We start from the raw sequence: 22,116 nt of genomic DNA, 5'->3' as shown, positions 1-22,116 counted from the left end.
GTGACTATATCTCCCACGTGTCGAGGCACGACTTAGAGGCATAATCGCATTGAAGGCATATGTCGCAAGTTAGGCAATCTTCACAACATCCCATGTAGTATAAATCATAAAGGGGAGATAACATAGTTGGCTTACACTCACCACATCAAACAAGTACATAAATAACATTACATCGTCCGAACACTCATGGCCCGACTACAGCGCCAAAATAAAAGAGAACCCAACATGCGACACGGTCCCGATCACCCCCAACTGGGCACCACTACTGGTCATCAGGAAAGGAAACATAGTAACGTTGAGAGTCTTCGTCGAACTCCCACTTGAGCTCAAACGCGTCTCCTGGAGCAGAATCATCGGGCCCTACATCTGGTGTAATAGTAATCTGTGAGCCACAGGGACTCAACAATCTCGCACCCTCGCGATCAAGACTATTTAAGCTTATAGGTAAGGCAAGGTAAAAATATGAGTGGAGCTGCAGCAAGCGACTAGCAAATATGGCGGCTAACTTATTCGCAAAAAGAGAGCGAGAAGAGGAGGCAAAGCGCGAGCGAGAAACTAGAGAGCAACCTGCGCAAACATTACTCCAACACCGTGTCCACTTCCCGGACTCCGCCGAGAAGAGGCCATCACGGTAACACACTCAATTGATTCATCTTAATTAATTAAGGTTCAAGTTATCTACAACCGGACATTAACAAATTCCCATCTGCCCATAACCGCGGACACGGCTTTCAAAAGTTCAAATCCCTGCAGGGGAGTCCCAACTTAGCCCATGAAAAGCTCTCACGGTCAACGAAGGAATAGACCTCCTCCCAAGACGTTTCGATCAGACTCGGTATCTCGGTTCTTCAAGACACTTCGACAGGTTAAAACAAGACCAGCAACACCGCCCGAATGTGCCGACAAATCCCGATAGGAGCTGCACATATCTCGTTCTCAGGGCACACTCAGATGAGCTCTCCATACAACTAAAACCAAACCTCGAGTTTCCCCGAGGTGGCGCTGCACAGGACTCTAGTTTGGACCAACACTCAGAGGAGCACTGGCCCAAGGGGGGGGGCTAAAATAAGATGACCCTCGGGCTCCGGAAACCCAAGGGAAAAGAGGCTAGGTGGCAAATGGTAAAACCAAGGTTGGGCATTGCTGGAAAAGCTTTAATCAAGGCGAACTATCAAGGGGTTCCCATTATAACCCAACCGCGTAAGGAACGCAAAATCCGGGAACATAACACCGATATGACGGAAACTAGGGTGGCAAGAGTGTAACAAAACACTAGGCGAGAGGCCGAGCCTTCCACCCTTTACCAAGTATATAGATGCATTAAGATAACATAGCAATATAATGATATCCCAATAAGTAAATAAATGTTCCAACAAGGAACAGCCTCCAAATCTTCACCTGCAACTAGCAACACTATAAGAGGGCACAGCGGTAACATAGCCAATCAACGGTTTGCTAGGACATGGTGGGTTAGAGGTTTGACATGGCAATTTGGGAGGCTTGAAATAAAATGGTAGGCATCGTAGCATTGGCATAGCAAATGAGCGAGCAAACTAGCATAGCAAAGATAAAAGTGATTTTGAGGGTATGATCATCTTGCCTGCACAGTTGTCAGAGTTGACTGGATCCTCAAAAGCAAACACAACGGGCTCCTCATTAGCGAACTCGTCTCGCGGCTCTACCCAAACAAGACAAACAAGCAACAAAGACACAATCAACCACGTGCAAGGATCAAGCAAAATGATGAAATGATGATATGCTATGCGGGATGCGACGCGGGATGCAAAATGCAAGATATGACAGGAAATGCATGAACCTGGCCTCAGCATGGGAATCCAAGTGTTCCACTGGAAAGATGAGATGAAATCGCTCGAAAACTATATAAAGATCATCGGAAACGGAGTTACGGTTTGGAAATGGCAAGCGATTCAAATATGACACCGGTCTGCGATTTACAGCAAGTAGCCATCTTAATGCAATGAGATGAACATGCTACAGCGCCAAAACATGGCATAAAAATACATGGCAGGGATGCATTAAAGATGCTTAACAAAAGTCTAGCACTGAGCTACGGCCAATTCATCCATTAACAGGTTCAAACAAGCATGGCAAAAATGCATATGGAAAACAGATCTCAGACTTTGTGAAATTAACACTTGTCTGGAATTTCAGATCAGGTAGCACTCTTCGGAGCAACAAAACTACATGCTACAGGACTTGAACATGGCAAAGTAAAGCATGGCATGGAGCTACTCAAAGAGCTTAACAAAAGTCCCTTAGTGACCTTGAGCCAAAAGGGATCAGAAAATATACTAACAAGCATGTGAACATCGCAAAAAAACATAATCAGTTTTCAGACTTAGTGAAAACTGGCACATGCTGAAACAGATATCAAGTAGGCATGTTTACGAGCTCGATGCACTCACTACGGTGCAAGTCATGAAAAGATAAGCATACATATATCAATAAGGCACAAAATTCAAGCTAGACATGGCAAGAACAATAGCATAGCATGCACGGATCAACTACAACATCATCGGCAAAATTGCAAACAAGTTGACAATCTGCCCAGATTCAAGAAAGTAGCAAAAGTAGAGCTTGATTGACTGAAGCTAGGGTGCTCCAAAATTGCAAACAAAGACATGGATGGATAGAGCACTACAAGATTAACAAAACATCCTTACTGATCATTCTCAAAAGACGCACAGATCACTAGGAAACAACATGAACATATGGCAACATGAGATAAACAGATCAAGAACTTAGTGGAATTGCTAAGTCCCTGAAAACATAATTACTAAGTGCACCACTTTGCAAGCTTGCACTAGGCACCACACACATCACAAAAATAAATGGGTTGCACATCTGGAAAGACGACAAAACCCTTAACAAAACATATGTAGAACATCAGGGCATAGCATGCACACAATAAACATGGCAAAAATGACAAAAACCTAAATGGAGCAGCAGATCTGATAAATAACTCAAGTAGCCCTCTTCTAATAGCATTTCTGGCATCAAGATGAACTCAAATGAAAATGATGCAATGGAATGAAATGATGTACTCTCAGAGATGAACATTTTGATATGCTATATGCATGAATCGGAGCTACGGATGCAAAGTTACGGAGCTATGAACAGGGGCACTTGGATCTGAGAATCTCCGGGACTTGGACGAAATTTTACCCTCCAGATCTAGGGTTTCGGCGGGCACACGAACCGGGGCAGCGGCGCACTGTAGCAGCTCGCCATAAATGGCGCCGGAGTGGTCGGGGAAGCAAGGGCCGGCCGGATCTCGCCGGATCCGGGCCGGGCGGCGGCGCACGGCGAGGCGGCGGCGGGGCGGCACGGCGCGGTGCGGGCGAGGTGGCGGCGCGATGCGGGCGAGGCGGCAGCGGCGGGCGAGGCGAGGCGGCGCCGGCGGGCGAGGCGCTCCGGCCAGGCGGCGCGGAGGGAGGCTGGCGGCGGGGCGGCTCGGCCCAGGCGGCAGAGGAGGAGGGCCCGCCCCGGGCCTGGCGGGCCGGCGGGAGTGGTGGCTCTAGGGTTAGGAGGAGAGGGGATCCGGATTTTTGGAGAGAGGTCTATTTATAGGCATAGAGGGAGCTAGGAGAGTCCAAATGAGGTGCGGTTTTCGGCCACGCGATCGTGATCGAATGCTCTAGATGATGGAGCGGGTTTAGGTGGGTTTTTGGGCCAAATTGGAGGGGTGTTGGGCTGCAACACACACGAGGCCTTTTCGGTCCCTCGGTTAACCGTTGGAGTATCAAACGAAGTCCAAATGATACGAAACTTGACAGGCGGTCTACCGGCAGTAAACCAAGGCCGCTTGGCAAGTCTTGGTCCAATACGGACATGTTTAATCCCCACACACGAAAGAAAGCTAGAAATGACCACCGGAGGAGAACGAAGCGCCGGAATGCAAAACGGACAACGGGGAAAATGCTCGGATGCATGAGATGAACACGTATGCAAATGCAATGCACATGATGACATGATATGAGATGCATGACAACGACAACAACACATGGAGACAAAGACCCGAACCCAAGAAAATAAAATAACTTAACGCCGGAAATGGCAAGAGTTGGCGTACAAATTGGGAAAGTTACATCCGGGGTGTTACAAGAAGATAGTCTCACATCAACTAGGCGTATCAACAGGCTATGGAGATGCCCATCAATAGATATCAATGTGAGTGAGTTGGGATTGCCATGCAACGGATGCACTAGAGCTATAAGTATATGAAAGCTCAAAAAGAAACTAAGTGGTTGTGCATCCAACTTGCTTGCTCATGAAGACCTAGGGCAATTTGAGGAAGCCCATCATTGGAATATACAAGCCAAGTTCTATAATGTAAAATTCCCACTAGTATATGAAAGTGATAACATGAGAGACTCTCTACTATGAAGATCATGGTGCTACTTTGAATCACAAGTGTGGTAAAAGGATAGTAGCATTGTCCCTTCTCTCTTTTTCTCTCATTTTTTTTATTTTTTTGGGGGCCTTTTCTATTTTTTATGGCCTCTTTTCTTTTTCTATTTTTTTATTTTTCGTCTCGAGTCTCATCCCGACTTGTGGGGGAATCATAGTCTCCATCTTCCTTTCCTCACTTGGGACAATGCTCTAATAATGATGATAATCACACTTTTATTTTTCTTACAACTCAACAATTACAACTCGATACTTAGAACAAAATATGACTCTATGTGAATACCTCCGGCGGTGTACCGGGATATGCAATGATGCATGAGCAACAAGTATGAAAGAATTATGAACGGTGGCTTTGCCAAAAATACTATGTCAACTACATGATCATGCTAAGCAATATGACAATGATGGAGTGTATCATAAATGGAATGGTGGAAAGTTGCATATCAATATATCTCGGAATGACTATGGAAATGCCATAATAGGTAGATATGGTGGCTGTTTTGAGGAAGGTATATGTTGGGTGTATGATACCGGCGAAAGGTGCGCGGTATTAGAGAGGCTAGCAAAATTGGAAGGGTGAGAGTGCGTATAATCCATGGACTCAACATTAGTCATAAAGAACTCATATACTTATTGCAAAAATCTACAAGTTATCAAAGCAAAGTATTACGCGCATGCTCCTAGGGGGATAGATTAGTAGGAAAAGACCATCGCTCGTCCCCGACCGCCACTCATAAGGAAGACAACCAATAAATAAATCATGCTCCGACTTCATCACATAACGGTTTACCATACGTGCATGCTACGGGAATCACAAGCTTCAACACAAGTATTTCTCAAATTCACAACTACTCAACTAGCATGACTTTAATATCACCATCTCCATATCTCAAAACAATTATCAAGTATCAAACTTCTCATAGTATTCAACACACTCATAAGAGAGTTTTATTATTAATCTTGCATACCAAGAAGATTAGGATTTTAAGAAAATTACCATGCTATTAAGACTCTCAAAATAATCTAAGTGAAGCATGAGAGATCACTAGTTTCTATAAAACAAATCCACCACCGTGCTCTAAAAGATACAAGTGAAGCACTCGAGCAAAATTATATAACTCAAAAGATATAAGCGAAGCACATAGAGTATTCTAACAAATTCCAAATCATGTACGGCTATCTCAAAAGGTGTGTACAGAAAGGATGATTGTGGTAAACTAATAATCAAAGACTCAAATCATACAAGATGCTCCAAGCAAAACACATATCATGTGGTGAATAAAAATATAGCTCCAAGTAAAGTTACTGATAGAAGTAAACGAAAGAGGGATGCCTTCCGGGGCATCCCCAAGCTTTGGCTTTTAGGTGTCCTTAGATTATATTGGGGGTGCCATGGTCATCCCCAATCTTAGGCTCTTGCCACTCCTTGTTCCATAATCCATTAAATCTTTACCAAAACTTGAAAACTTCACAACACAAAACTTAAAGTAGAAAATCTTGTGAGCTCCGTTAGCGAAAGAAAACAAAAGATCACTTCAAGGTAATGTAATGAACTCATTCTTTATTTATATGGGTGTTATACCTACTGTATTCCAACTTCTCTATGGTTTATAAACTAATTTACTAGCCATAGATTCATCAAAATAAGAAAACAACACACGCAAAACAGAATCTGTCAAAAACAGAACAGTCTGTAGTAATCTGTAGCTAGCGCAAGATCTGGAACCCCAGAAATTCTAAAATAAATTGCTGGACGTGAGGAATTTATCTATTAATCATCTGCAAATAGAATTAACTAAATAGCACTTTCCAAATAAAAATGACAGCAGTTCTCGTGAGCGCTAAAGTTTCTGTTTTTACAGCAAGTTCAACAAGACTTTCCCCAAGTCTTCCCAACGGTTGTACTTGGCACAAACACTAATTAAACACAAAAAACACAACCAAAACAGAGGCTAAATAATTTATTTATTAATAATCAGGATCAAAAATCAAGGAATAAAAATAAAATTGGGTTGCCTCCCAACAAGCGCTATCGTTTAACGCCCCTAGCTAGGCATAACAAGAAAGGATAGATCTAGGTATTGCATAATAATAAGATAGATTGCTAAAACTCATTTCATATTCTCTACGTTCAGCAGAAAGTTTTCTTCGAGGCAAGCAAAAGTAATCAAAAGGGCAAAATTTGTTGGAACAAAAGTCTCCAAGATTATCCTTGGGAGGTATAGGTTCTTCCTTTGGTCCTTCATATTGCACAACCAATTCATCATTATAAGCATTATTTAGACAGAACTTTGTGAGCATATATTCAAGAGAATATACCAATTCACTATTTCGAATAGCCAAATCATCATTAAGTTCAGAAATTCTATCAAGTAAAACATTGGTAGGAACCCTTTTTCTAAGATTTTCATTGAAAGCAACATAGTCTAAAGATTGAAAACGCATTATTTCTTCTTGATCAAAGAGGATAGTCTCTATGGGAGGACGGCAAGCATCCACCCTATAATGCGCAAAGATTTCTTTGGACTCTTTTATTATGAATCGAAACTAATGAGCCAAAAAGATAGTAACGGCATGCTTAACAGAAGAATGCTCAATATTAGAAAATTCTAGGAAAATCCTTTGTATAGAAGGATGCATGTGCATGAATTGTCTCTCAAGTTCAACTACAAGCATGGCAATAGCGTCCGCAAGACTACTAGTTCTAGGAAGAATAGAACTACCCATAGAAGGTAAAGCACCGGCACAAGTAAAGAAATCTAGAATAACTCCTTTTCCAATAATATTACCACTACCAACACATAATCTTTTTATGCGTGATATAGTGGGTTCTTTAGTAGGAGCATCAAAATTATTATCGACAATAGTATCCCAAATTTCAGACATAGAGGCAGAGGGTAAAGAACTAGCCATAACGACAAGCAAGAAAACTAACACACAAGCAAACAAAAAGCAAGCGGACAAAAAGGGGCAAATAGAGAAAGAGAGGGAGGATAGAGAGAGAGGGCGAATAAAACAGCAAGGGTGAATTGGGGGAGAGGAAAACGAGAGGCAAATGGCAAATAATGTAATGTGGGAGATAAGGGTATGTGATGGGTACTTGGTATGTTGACTTTTGCGTAGACCTCCCCGGCAACGGCGCCAGAAATCCTTCTTGCTACCTCTTTTAGCACTGCATTGGTTTTCCCCAAAGAGGAAGGGATGATGCAGCAAAGTAGCGTAAGTATTTCCCTCGGTTTTTGAGAACCAAGGTATCAATCTAGTAGGAGGCTACGCGCAAGTCCCTCGCACCTGCACAAAACAAATAAATCCTCGCAACCAATGCAAATAGGGGTTGTCAATCCCTATAGGGCCACTTACGAGAGTGAGATCTAATAGATATGATAAGATAATATTTTTGGTATTTTTATGATAAAGATGCAAAGTAAAATAAAGGCAAAGTAAATGTCAAAGTAAATAACTAAGTAGTAGGAGATTAATATGATAATATAAACCTGGGGGCCATAGGTTTCACTTGAGCAAGATGACATGATGTAGAGGGATAGACTCTTGCAATATGAAGAAAACCCCATCTTGTTATCCTCGATGGCAACAATACAATACGTGCCTTGCTGCCCTTACTGTTACCGGGAAAGGACACCTCAAGATTGAACCCAAATCTAAGCACTTCTCCCATTGCAAGATAGATCAATCTAGTAGGCCAAACCAAACTGATAATTCATAGAGACTTGCAAAGATAACCAATCATACATAAAAGAATTCAGAGAAGTTTCAAATATTATTCATAGATAGACTTGATCATAAACCCACAATTCATCGATCTCAACAAACACACCGCACAAAGAAGATTACATTGAATAGATCTCCACAAGAGAGGGGGAGAACATTGTATTGAGATCAAAAAAGAGAGAAGAAGCCATCTTGCTACTAACTATGGACCCGTGGGTCTGAAGTAAACTACTCGCACTTCATCAGAGAGGCTATGGTGTTGATGTAGAAGCCCTCAGTGATCGATGCCCCCTCCGGCGGAGCTCCGGAACAGGCCCCAAGATGGGATCTCGTGGATACAGAAAGTTACGGCGGTGGACTTAGGGTTTTAGCTCCTGTTCTGATCGTTTGGGGTACGTGGATATATATAGGTGGAAGAAGTACGTCGGTGGAGCAACAGGGGGCCCACGAGGGTGGAGGGCGCGCCTGGGGGGGGGGGGCAGGCGCGCCCCTACCTCGTGGCCTCCTGTTAGTTGGCTTGACGTAGGGTCCAAGTCTCATGAGTTGTATTCGGTGAGAAAATCACGTTCCCGAAGGTTTCATTCGTTTGGACTCCGTTTGATATTCCTTTTCTTCGAAACCCTAAAACAGGCAAAAAACAACAATTCTGGGCTGGGCCTCCGGTTAATAGGTTAGTCCCCAAAATAATATAAAAGTGGATAATAAAGCCCAATAATGTCCAAAACAGTAGATAATATAGCATGGAGCAATCAAAAATTATAGATACGTTGGAGACGTATCACATAGCTACTGCCAGAAACCCTAGTCACTTCGGTCTCACCAATAGGGATCTCGGTCTCACCAAGATGGGATTACAAACTCTCTATTTTCCTTCGTAACATTTCGGTCCAACCGAAATGAGCGATCGGTCCCACCGAGTTTGTGTAATCGGTCTCACCGAGATTACGTTATGCCCTAACCCTAATGGAACTGGTCCCACCGAGTTGACATATCGGTCCCATCGAAAGTCCTAACGTTCACATTTTGAACTAAATCGGTCTGACCGAGCTATATGATTCGGTCCTACCGAGTTTGGTGATTTGTGTGTAACGGTTAGATTTTGTGTGGAGGCTATATATACCCCTCCACCCACTCTTCATTCGTGGAGAGAGCCATCAGAATATGCGTACACTTCCAACATACATTTTCTGAGAGAGAACCACCTACACTTGTGTTGAGGTCAAGATATTCCAATCCAACCACATAAATCTTGATCTCTAGACTTCCTCCAATTGCTTTCCACTCAAATCATCTTTCTACCAAACAAATCCTATGAGAGAGAGTTGAGTGCTGATGAGACTATCATTTGAAGCACAAGATCAAAGAGTTCATCATCAACACACCATCTATTACCTTTTGGAGAGTGGTGTCTCCTAGATTGGCTAGGTGTCACTTGGGAGCCTCCGTCAAGATTGTGGAGTTGAACCAAGGAGTTTGTACGGGCAAGGAGATCGCCTACTTCGTGAAGATCTACCCTAGTGAGGCAAGTCCTTCGTGGGAAATGGCCATGGTGGGATAGACAAGGTTGCTTCTTTGTGGGCCCTTCATGGGTGGAGCCCTCTGTGGACTCACGCAACCATTACCATTCGTGGTTTGAAGTCTCCATCAACGTGGATGCACGATAGCACCGCCTATCGGAACCACGCCAAAAATCTCCGTGTCTACATTGTGTTTGCTCCCTCCAAACTCCTCCCTTTACCTTCATATGCAATTGTTTTACATTCCACTGCTATACTCTTAAAATTGCATGTGTAGGTTGATTACTTGTTTGTGCTAAGTGCTAAAATCTGCCAAGACTTAAAATAGGGAAAAGGCTAGATTTTTATTTGGTCAAGTAGTCTAATCACCCCCTCTAGACATACTTTCGATCCTACAAGTGGTATCAGAGCTTTGGTCTCCATTTGCCTTGATTTCCATAGCTTTGGTGATCATAGCCTTGGTTTCACAACCTAGGAGAGTATGGTGTCTAGTGAGGGAAATTACCACCGTAGAGGTCCTTACTTTGATGGTACTAATTTTGCTAGTTGGAAGCATAAGATGAAAATGCATATTCTTGGACATAACCCCGCCGTTTGGGCTATTGTGTGTATTGTCTTGCATGGTGAATTCTTTGATGGGAGAGAACCAAACCGTGAGGCTAGCGCAGAAGAGTTGAAGATGCTGCAATACAATGCTCAAGCTTGTGATATTCACTTCAATGGATTGTGCCCTGAAGAATTCAACAAAATCAGCCGTCTTGAGAATGCAAAGGAAATTAGGGATACTCTGATGGATATGTGCTACCTCTTGAGCACTTCGTTGGATTTCCTTGAAGAGGAAAGGATGATGCAGCAAAGTAGCGTAAGTATTTCCCTCAGTTTTTGAGAACCAAGGTATCAATCCAGCAGGAGGCTGCGCGCGAGTCCCTCGTACTTGCACAAAACAAATAACTCCTCACAACCAATGCGATAAGGGGTTGTCAATCCCTTCACGGTCACTTATGAGAGTGAGATCTAATAGATATGGTAAGATAATATTTTTGGTATTTTTGTGATAAAGATGCAAAGTAAAATAAAAGCAAAGTAAAATGCAAAGGGAATAACTAAGTATTGGAAGATTAATATGATGAAGATAGACCCGGGGGCCACAGGTTTCACTAGTGGCTTCTCTCAAGAGCATAAGTATTTTACGGTGGGTGAACGAATTACTATTGAGAAATTGACAGAATTGAGCATAGTTTTGAGAATATCTAGGTATGATCATGTATATAGGCATCACATCCGAGACAACTAGACCGACTCCTGCCTGCATCTACTACTATTACTCCACTCATCGACCGCTATCCAGCATCCATCTAGAGTATTAAGTTCATGAAAACAGAGTAACGCCTTAAGCAAGATGACATGATGTAGAGGGTTAAATTCCTGCAATATGATAAAAACCCCATCTTGTTATCCTTGATGGCAACAATACAATACGTGCCTTGCTGCCCCTACTGTCACTGGGAAAGGACACCGCAAGATTGAATCCAAAGCTAAGCACTTCTCCGATTGCAAGAAAGATCAATCTAGTAGGCCAAACCAAACTGATAACTCGAAGAGACATGCAAAGATAACCAATCATACATAAAATAATTCAGAGAAGATTCAAATATTGTTCATAGATAATCTTGATCATAAACCCACAATTCATCGGTCTCAACAAACACACCGCAAAAAGAAGATTACATTGAATAGATCTCCACAAGAGAGGGGAGAACATTGTATTGAGATCCAAAAAGAGAGAAGAAGCCATCTAGCTAATAACTATGGACCCGAATGTCTGAGATAAACTACTTACACTTCATCCGAGAGGCTATGGTGTTGATGTAGAAGCCCTCCGTGATGGATGCCCCCTCCGGCGGAGCTCCGGAATAGGCCCCAAGATGGGATCTCATGGATACAGAAAGTTACGGCGGTGGAATTGGGGTTTTGGCAATGATAGATCTAGCTATCGCCATCTTTGGTAGGCAATCCATAAGTGGCTCTCATAATAGATTAATAAGGTAATTTAATTTTCATTCTAGGAAAGTGTTCCATGCCTTTCCTTAACGGAAATTGGAATCTAATATTTCCTTCCTTCATATCAATAATTGCACCACTCGTTCTAAGGAAAGGTCTACCAAGAATAATAGGACATGAAGGATTGCAAACTATGTCAAGAACAATAAAATCTATGGGCACATAATTCCTATTTGCAACAATAAGAACATCATTGATTCTTCCCATTGGTTTCTTAATGGTGGAATCCGCAAGGTGCAAGTTTAGAGAGCAATCATCAAAATCACAGAAACCTAACAAATCACACAAAGTCTTTGGAATCGTGGAAACACTAGCACCCAAATCACATAAATAATAGAACTCATGATATTTAATCTTAATTTTAATAGTTGGTTCCCACTCATCATAAAGTTTTCTAGGGATAGAAACTTCCAACTCAAGTTTTTCTTCATAAGATTGCATCAAGGCATCAACAATATGTTTAGTAAACGCTTTATTTTGACTATAAGCATGAGGAGAATTTAGCACGGATTGCAACAAGGAAATACAATCAATCAAAGAGAAATTTTCATAATTAAATTCCTTGAAATCCAAAATAGTGGGTTTAGCAACATCTAGGGTTTTAATTTCTTCAATCCCACTTTCATCAAATTTAGCATCAAGATCTAAAAACTCCGAATTTTTGGAACGCCTTCTAGATAAAGGTGGATCATATTCCGTCCCATCATTATCAAGATTCATAATTCAAAACAAAGATTTAATAGGGGACACATCAATAACTTTTAGATCTTCATCTTTATTTTCATAGGAACTAGAACACGCTCTTATAAAGGCATCTTTCTTAGCATGCATCCTAGTGGTTCTTTCTTTGCACTCATCAATGGAAATTCTCATGGCTTTGAGAGAATCATTGATATCATGCTTAGGAGGAATAGATCTAAGTTTCAAAGAATCGACATCAAGAGAAATTCTATCAACGTTCCTAGCCAACTCGTCAATCTTAAGCAATTTTTCTTCAATCAAAGCATTGAAATTCTTTTGTGAAGTAATAAATTCTTTAATATTAGATTCAAAATCAGAGGGCATCTTATTATAATTTCCATAAGAATTGTTGTAGGAATTACCATAATTATTAGAGGGATTACTAGGATAAGGCATAGGATTAAAATTTCCTCTATACGCGTTGTTACCAAAATTGTTCCTACCAACAAAATTCACGTCCATAGAATCATTATTATTCTCAATCAAAGTAGACAAGGGCATATCATTAGGATTAGAAGAAACACTCTTACTAGAAAATAATTTCATAAGTTCATCCATCTTTCCACTCAAAACATTAATTTCTTCTATCGCATGCACCTTTTTATTAGTAGATCTTTCCGTATGCCATTGATAATAATTAACCATAATATTATCTAGGAGTTTAGTAGCTTATCCTAAAGTTATTTCCATAAAAGTGCCTCTCGCGGCCGAATCTAAACGATTTCTAGAAGCAAAATTCAATCCGGCATAAATTTTTTGTATAATCATCCACAAATTCAAACCATGAGTAGGGCAATTATGTATCATTAATTTCATCCTCTCCCAAGTTTGTGCAACATGTTCATGATCAAGTTGTGTAAAATTCATAATATCATTTCTAAGGGAGATGATCTTAGCGGGAGGAAAATACTTAGAGATAAAAGCATCTTTGCACTTGTTCCACGAATCAATACTATTTTTAGGCAAAGACGAAAACCAAGGTTTAGCACGATCTCTAAGCGAAAAAGGAAATAGCTTCAACTTAACAATATCATTATCCACATCTTTCTTCTTTTGCATATCACACAAATCAACGAAGCTATTTAGATGGGTAGCGACATCTTCACTAGGAAGGCCGGAAAACGGATCTTTCATGACAAGATTCAGCAAAGCGGCATTAATTTCACAAGATTTAGCATCGGTAAGAGGAGCAATCGGAGTGCTAATAAAACCATTGTTGTTGGTATTGGTAAAGTCACACAATTTAGTGTTATCTTTAGCCATCGTGACAAGCAAGCTATCCAACACACAAGCAAACAAAAAGCAAGCAGGCAAAAAGAGGCAAATAGAGAAAGAGAGGGAGGATAGAGAGAGGGCGAATAAAACGACAAGGGTGAAGTGGGGGAGAGGAAAACGAGAGGCAAATGGCAAATACTGTAATGCAGGAGATATGGGTTGTGATGGGTACTTGGTATGTTGACTTTTGTGTAGACTCCCCGGCAACGACACCAGAAATGGCTCGTTGTCGGGAGTCAAATCTTGACTTGCGCGAACCTCCCAGGCAACGGCGCCAGAAATTCTTCTTGCTACCTCTTAAGCACTGCGTTGTATTTCCTTGAAGAGGAAAGGATGATGCAACAAAGTAGCGTAAGTATTTCCCTCAGTTTTTAAGAACCAAGGTGTCCAGTAGGAGGCTGCGCGCGAGTCCCTCGTACCTGCACAAAACAAATAACTCCTCGTAACCAACGCGATAAGGGGTTGTCAATCCCTTCACGGTCACTTACGAGAGTGAGATCTGATAGATATGGTAAGATAATATTTTTGGTATTTTTGTGTTAAAGATGCAAAGTAAAATAAAAGCAAAGTAAAAAGCAAAGGAAATAACTAAGTATTGGAAGATTAATATGATGAAGATAGACCCGGGGGCCATAGGTTTCACTAGTGGCTTCTCTCAAGAGCATAAGTATCTTACGGTGGGTGAACGAATTACTGTTGAGCAATTGACAGAATTGAGCATAGTTATGAGAATATCTAGGTATGATCATGTATATTGGCATCACGTGCAAGACAAGTAGACCGACTCCTGCCTGCATCTAGTACTATTACTCCACTCATCAACCGCTATCCAGCATGCATCTAGAGTATTAAGTTCATGAAAACAGAGTTACGCCTTAAGCAAGATGACATGATGTAGAGGGATAAATTCATTTAATATGATAAAAACCCCATCTTGTTATGCTCGATGGCAACAATACAATATGTGCCTTGCTGCCCCTACTGTCACTGGGAAAGGACACCGCAAGATTGAACCTAAAGCTAAGCACTTCTCCCATTGCAAGAAAGATCAATCTAGTAGGCCAAACCAAACTGATAATTCGAAGAGACTTGCAAAGATAACCAATCATACATAAAAGAATTCAGAGAAGATTCAAATATTGTTCATAGATAATCTTGATCATAAACCCACAATTCATCGGCCTCAACAAACACACCGCAAAACGAAGATTACATCGAATAGATCTCCACATGAGAGGGGGAGAACATTGTATTGAGATCCAAAAAGAGAGAAGATGCCATCTAGCTAATAACTATTGACCCGAAGGTCTGAGATAAACTACTCACACTTCATCGGAGAGGATGTGGTGTTGATGTAGAAGCCCTCCTGGATGCCCCCTCCGGTAGAGCTCCGAAACAGGCCCCAAATGGGATCTCATGGATACAGAAAGTTACGGCGGTGGAATTAGGGTTTTGGCTCCGTATCTGATCGTTTGGGGGTACGTAGGTATATTGTGACGCCCCCGATTTAATCGTACACTAATCATGCATGCAAATGTGTACGATCAAGATCAGGGACTCATGGGAAAATATCACAAAACAACTCTACAAAAAAAGATAAGTCATACAAGCATCATATTACAAGCCAGGGGCCTCGAGGGCTCGAATACAAGAGCTCGATCATAGACGAGTCAGCGGAAGCAACAATATCTGGGTACAGACATAAGTTAAACAAGTTTGCCTTAAGAAGGCTAGCACAAACTGGGATACAGATCGAAAGAGGCGCAGGCCTCCTGCCTGGGATCCTCCTAACTACTCCTGGTCGTCGTCAGCGGGAAGCACGTAGTAGTAGGCACCTCCCGAGTAGTAGTAGTCGTCATCAACGGTGGCGTCTGGCTCCTGGGCTCCAGCATCTGGTTGTGACAACCAGGTAGAAAGGATAGAGAGAACAGAAGGAGAAAGCAACCGTGAGTACTCATCCAAAGTACTCGCAAGCAAGGAGCTACACTACATATGTATGCATTGGTATCAACTGGAATAAGGCTATTATATGTGGACTGAACTGCAGAAAGCCGGGATAAGGGGGATAGCTAGTCCTGTCGAAGACTACGCTTCTGGCCACCTCCATCTTGCACCATGTAGAAGAGAGTAGACTGAAGTCCTCCAAGTAGCATCGCATAGCATAATCCTAACCGATGATCCTCCCCTCGTCGCCCTGTGAGAGAGCGATCACCGGTTGTATCTGGCACTTGGAAGGGTGTGTTTTATTTAGTATCCGGTTCTAGTTGTCATAAGGTCAAGGTACAACTCCAAGTCGTCCTGTTACCGAAGATCACGGCTATTCGAATAGATTAACTTCCCTGCAGGGGTGCACCACATAACCCAACACGCTCGATCCCATTTGGCCGGACACACTTTTCTGGGTCATGCCCGGCCACGGAAGATCAACACGTCGCAGCCCTACCTAGGCACAACAGAGAGGCCAGCACGCCGGTCTAAACCTAAGCGCACAAGGGTCTGGGCCCATCGCCCATAGCACACCTGCACGTTGCGTACGCGGCCAGAGAGTAGACCTAGCAACCTCCATTACAAAGGAACTCACGTTACGCGGTCCAACCCGGCGCGCGCCGCTCAGTCGCTGGTGTCACGAAGTGCTTCGGCTGATACCACGACGTCGAGTGCCCATAACTGTCCCCCCGTAGATGGTTAGTGCGTATAGGCCAGTAGCCAGACTCAGATCAAATACCAAGATCTCGTTAAACGTGTTAAGTATCCGCGAACATCGACCAGGGCCAGGCCCACCTCTCTCCTAGGTGGTCTCAACTTGCCCTGTCACTCCGCCTCAAAGTAATCGTCGGGGGCCGTCGGGAACCCAGGCCCACCTCTACCTGGATGGAGCCACCTGCCCCTTCAGCCCCCATCTCCGAACAGTATCACAGGTAATGTAACTGTGTAAAGTATATCGTATATGCCCGTGATCACCTCCCGAAGTGATCATGGCCCAGTATTATAGCATGGCAGACGGACAAGAGTGTAGGGCCACTGATGGAACACTAGCATCCTATACTAAGCAGTAGGATAGCAGGTAATGGTAACAACAGTAGTAGCAAGGACAGGCTATGCATCATGATAGGAATAACGGAAAGCAGTAACATGCTACACTACTCTAATGCAAGCAGTATAAAGAAGAGTAGGCGATATTTGGTGATCAAAGGGGGGGCTTGCCTGGTTGCTCTGGCAAGAAGGAGGGGTCATCTTCGATGTAGTCAAACACACGAACATCGGCAACGGTCTCGAAGTCTACCGGAAAGGAGTAACGGAGGGGGAACACAATAAATAACAGAGCAATCAAATGTAACACAAAGCAAGACGCGGCAATACGTTGTGCTAGGGGTGACCTAACGTAGGGAAAGGCGATACCGGCGAAGAGGGGAAATATCCGGGAAAGTATTCCCGGTGTTTCACGATTCCGGACAGATGAACCGGAGGTGAAATGTTGCAGGTTCCCTATGCTAGGGATGCGTGGCGGACGAACGGGCCGCGTATCTGGATTCGTCTCGTCGTTCTGAGCAACTTTCATGTACAAAGTTTTTCCATCGGAGTTACGGTTAATTTTTTATAATTTTCCAAAGTTTTATCAATATTCTAGAATTTTGTGTTTAATTTAAATCCGAATTGACCAAGTCAATGTGACTAGTCAAAAGGAGAGGTGGTGGCCCACATGTCATGGACATAGGTGTAGATTACTTAGGCTAAATTAATTTAAACTAGGGGGCCACATGGCATTGTTTATATAGACTAATTAGCACTAAATTACATCCTACCTAAACTAGCCCTAATTAATCCTAGCCTAATTAAACCATGGGCCGGCCAGTGGCATAGCCAGCCGTGGCTGCGTACACACACGCAACACACATAGCTAGGGGTTACTTTTGTTCCAACAAAGCATTTTGCGATTTTTATAGAATTTAATCCATGCCATATTTGAATTTGGTCCAATAGAATAATTTGGAGGTTGCTATGTGTACTCCCAACACAAATTAATTTCAACGAAGTTAGACTTGGTTTGACCATAGTTTTGTTGCCATCCAGAGAGCTAAGAAGATGGAAATAGCAAAAGCTAGCCAGCGCTACAGTAACATTCAGTTACTGTAGCAGCGGCAGCAGAGCAGTGAACGCAGCGGCAGAAGTTAAGGAATAGCAGCGACGACAGCAGCTATGCATCCGTAGTAGTAACAAGAAGCAGCAGTAGGAAGCAAGTAACAACAGCAGAGTTTCAGCGGCATCAGCAGTAAAGGTAGTAGGCAGCGGGACAATGCGACTGGCGCGGGCGCGCGTTGTGCAGGGCCGGAGCTCAGGCACGCAGGGGCAGGGCGACCAGGGGGCGCGCGGGAGCACGCACGGGGGCGAGGCCACGCGCAGGCGGGCAGACACGGAGGCGCGCGGGCATGGCGGGGGTCACGGCGGACGATGTAGCAGACGGTGGCTACGAGGCCGGGCGGTAGTCGGCAGCGGCCAACGCAGCGGCGAGGCGGGCGCGCAGCAACAGTTCAACAGGGGCGGCAGCAGAAGCATGCATGGGGGCGCGGGGAGGGGCCAGTTGCGCGTGGGAGTGACCAAGGACGGCCAGAGCTGGGCCAAGCGCATGCTCGGGCGCGACGGTGCAGCTCCGGATAGGGGAGGCAGGACGCGGCCTACGGCAAAGAAGGAAAAGGGGAGCGCGTTGCGGGAGCTCACCGTGTGGGCGCATGGGGGCCCGGTGACGGATTAGTAGCTGCGGGGCGGTCGGAGTTGACGGAGATGGTCGATGACCGAAGCGGACGAGGGCGACGCGAATCCGGCGAAGGTGGGGCTTCCGGCAGGTCTTCCTCTCCGTAGTGGACGCAGCGGGCGATGGCGGTCGTTGTGGACGCAACGGTGAGGGAGAAGTGGCTGGTGGTCGCGAGCTTCACCGGAGCGAGCCCATGGCGGCGCTCGGCGGGGATGGATCTGGCGAGGGGGGGTGAGGCGGAGAGGACCAGGGAGGGGAGAAGAGAGCAAGCGGGGGGAGTGGTAGATATTTTGGCGAGCGGGGAGGTCCAGCGCAGCTCTTATCCCCTCGTCGGGCGTCGCCGGCGAGGTGGCTGGACGGCGACTGGCGCGCATGGTCCTACCCGGTCGGTGGAACAGGAAGCGACCGGGGAGGGGGAGTGGGCCGGCTTAGCTTGGCCGGTTCGAATGGCCAGGCCCGGGGGGTGCTCTCTCTCTCTCTTTTTTTAAAAAAATTCTGTTTAGTCTTTTCTTTTTGTTTACTGCTGTCTTTTTCCTATTATTTATTATTACCCTTTTGTTTCATTTTATTTTAGTTTTATAAATCATAAAGGTTGTACCTAAATTAGTACCACTAATTATACCTCTACTACAAAAAGTTTAGACCTCCAATTAAAATAGTTTAACATTTTAATAATTATAAAAGGCATTCAATTAATTCGTTTGCTGTTGTTTTATTTATTTTAGAGTATTCAAACACTTTTAAAGATGTTGGTTTCTCCACCATTACTACTTATGCATTATTTGCCACTACCATTACAATTTGGTTTTAATATTTGAAAACTTTTATTTGCTTGCCTTTGTTTTAAATTTTAACTAGGTTTCAAACAGACACGAGTTTATCGACACTAACCGAGGTGACGTGGCATCCTTAGCGAGGGATCACTGTAGCTTAATTATCCGGGCATCACAATTCTCCTCCACTACAAGAAATCTCGTCCCGAGATTTAAGAGGGGAGTAAGGGGGAAAGTTCTGGTTACGATATTCTAACGGATCTTCTCGAAGAAGTTAATCCCTTTCGTTGATGTCTTCAATTCTTTATTCCAATGCATCATGATAAACTTGTCGTCATTTCTTCGGGAACTCCACCGTACTTACGAAAGGATAAGGGGCAGCTCAGCTATGACAGAATGCTTTTGAGGGAAACAATCTGGGGTTAACCCATGAATGAGCATAGGATTATCTCTCGAGTTGAACATATGAAATTCATCGAGAGTAAGGTATGAAGGTACAATAAGAGGTTCCAAGCGGATAGATAGTTGCTCGAAGCCTGAACCAGAGTGAGAAAGGGGTTCAGAGTAGCGAGAGTAAGTATTGCGTCTGATACCAAAATAGAGCACTAGGAAGGTGGCCCATGAATTAAATACGAAGCCAAGCATGGAGAATAACCATTAGAAACAGGGTGGTACAGGAGAGTCAGGTTTCGATCCTGTGGAACTGTGGGTTATGGGCCCACCATGTGGGTTAAAAGAAGGAAGGGCGCTGACATCTCGCACGGTCAGGGTGGCAAGGCATGTCAGAGGATAGCCTATCAGTTATGTCGGCAACAACATTGGTACCAAGGGCGAGGAACGAAGAGAACCATTTTCCTGCTCGTTGAAACGAGGCGGACCAATAGGGAAAGTTCTCGTCCATTGGTGGTTACCGGAAGTCATCAACAGTAGAAACAGGGTCTCGCTGACAGAGTTGTACACCGAGGTGCTTCCATAAGCAGTGAATTATTACTGCTTAGCTCATATAGATCACAAGAAACGTTAACCCAACAAATGTAAAGGAAAATATGATTATCAGATTAAATAGAACAATGGAAAGGAAAATGTGTTTAAACACATATTTCAGGGGTATATCCTTCCCACGGTCAAGTAGGGTATTATATCCATGACAGGATATAAGGTAGAAAACCTTTTAGGTAAGGGGAGAGAAACTTCATGACATTACCCATACAACGGTGTTTGGATAATTAAGGAAGAAACATTAGCATTGGGCTTCAAATGTTCTTGTTGAAAATCAGAGTAACACAGACATGCTTCGAGATAGCATTGACATGGTCATCAAGTAAGGGTCAGAATTTGGATGCACAAAGGATCCATCAAGAACAACTTATAGAATAGGCCTTACGATTTCCTCATGGAAGAATGGCCAACCTTGCTGAAAAGGAAACTATAACAATAGTCCTCCAATCAGGTGTGCTAGGCATGACCTTACCTTACCGGGTCATATAAGACCAACGCTATATCTCTTGGATATATGTCCCAACCATCATATCTGACCAAGATTCAGATCGGATTGGTGTTAGGATAACTCAGATTCAGGATGCCTAAGAAGAAAGGTGCAACACAAATTGTCGAGATGACATTGTAAGGTTCTCAGGGAAATGAACTATGGAAACAAGTTACAAGGCAAGAGTTCATCATTAAAACAGGGAGAGGGTGAGGAGATGGCTGATGGACGCGGTGACAATCCATCGAGATTCTCAAAAGATGGATCTCCCCAATTATGTGAATAAGGAGATAACATTTGTTAATTCAAAATGGTATAATGATGTATGCTCGAGGAAAACATACACAATTTAAACATTGGTTTAAAGCAACAGGGTTGCTGGAAGTTTTGAATTCACACATCATAGTTCATTTGTCGGTATTCCGGTTAGGGACAACACGAGGACCCAGAAGGAATGGTGATGGTGATAAGCATTACTCGTATCAAGAATTCTCAGGAGGTGGTGAAATTCTCACGACATTCTTGCCATAAAATGTGGTAATATCCAAGGTAAAGAACAACAATGTTGGGTAACAAGGAATCTCAAGGTATAACACAAAACATGAACAAGTTTGTGTTGAACAAAAGGCAATAAGTGGTCGATGATAACACAAATCATCGAGGGCAAGGATGGTATTTCTCATCATGAATTCGATTGGTATCCTGGAAGGAGTTAAAATTATGATGATGATCACAACAAATTTTGTCGAGAGGCTCCATGAGGATGCAATCGCTTGGCGATGACATCAAGCCAAGGGGAATGGTGAAGCAAAAGGTTATTATAACCATAGATAAGATGCCATCTCAGAATTCAGAGTTGTCTCTCAAGACAAACAATATGATGGTGAAAGTTCGATGTAAGCTTAGAGCATTGTCGGGATTGTGTCTCGAGGATGAAGGACATAGGTAGAATGGTCAAGCAGTCAGCCTGACGATGATGATGTGGTCAATCAGCTGGGAATGACACGATCGAGTACAAACCCGTATGCATTGAAGATTACTAAGAGTTGTTGAATCGCAGTGCGGACTCGATTCAGTTATCGATGTCTTTGAGTGTTAAATTACTCAGAGCTCATGAAAAATTGGAATCAATGAGAATGTAGCACTTGATGAAGAACTCATAAGAGGTTATGCAGTTCCGTGATAATCTTGAGATACCAGGGGGTAATACTCGACGATAGATCATAGTAGTGGTTGGACTAGGGTAATGCTCTGCAGAAGACAAGTGCTTAAATTTGCCCGTGAAATGGGGTCAAAGAAGAACATATGGCCGAAACCACGATTGCAAAAGGCGGGATCCCAGATATAAGAACT

The 22,116-nt window shown here is 43.4% G+C and overlaps 1 long non-coding RNA gene across 1 annotated transcript; it reads right to left on the bottom strand.

Moving 5' to 3' along the window:
* Positions 1-14,958: 14,958 nt before the first annotated feature.
* On the bottom strand, positions 14,959-18,802 carry LOC147970744 (uncharacterized). The gene is made up of 3 exons (XR_015604265.1): positions 18,471-18,802; positions 16,959-17,033; positions 14,959-15,646 (listed from the first exon to the last, which is right to left on the bottom strand). It is a non-coding gene; the product is annotated as an uncharacterized LOC147970744 (long non-coding RNA).
* Between the last annotated feature and the right edge of the window lie 3,314 nt (positions 18,803-22,116).

Source organism: Triticum urartu, chromosome 5A, assembly GCF_056163025.1.
Source record: "Triticum urartu cultivar PI428250 chromosome 5A, HENAU_Tu73, whole genome shotgun sequence".
In the NCBI taxonomy this organism is placed as follows: domain Eukaryota; kingdom Viridiplantae; phylum Streptophyta; class Magnoliopsida; order Poales; family Poaceae; genus Triticum; species Triticum urartu.
This window is presented reverse-complemented; position numbering and strand designations above follow the sequence as displayed.